Raw genomic sequence first — 320 nt, 5'->3', positions numbered from 1 at the left:
GAACATGGAAGTAAAAGCTATAAAATTATAAATTGTAATTTCTCTAGAACTTAAATGCCAAGGAATAATTTCTAAATGCTGGTTAACTATTGTACATTGCTTTCTATATATTAGAGATACTTTAATAAACGAGTTTATTTTTTATATTATTCCAATCCATATGCCAATTTTTATATTATTCCAATCCAAAACTGGAGAGTTTCAGACCAAGAGACTTTGAGCGACCACAGGTTGATCTTGATGGAATTAGGGGACGAGGTATATCAAGGACCAAAGAAAATAAATTATCATCATTTAGATCTTTTCAAGTTTTCCTGCAG

This window comes from Parasteatoda tepidariorum, chromosome 6 (assembly GCF_043381705.1).
Source record: "Parasteatoda tepidariorum isolate YZ-2023 chromosome 6, CAS_Ptep_4.0, whole genome shotgun sequence".
Lineage (NCBI taxonomy): Eukaryota > Metazoa > Arthropoda > Arachnida > Araneae > Theridiidae > Parasteatoda > Parasteatoda tepidariorum.
The sequence above is the reverse complement of the archived record's forward strand: the minus strand, read 5'-3'. Positions refer to the sequence as shown.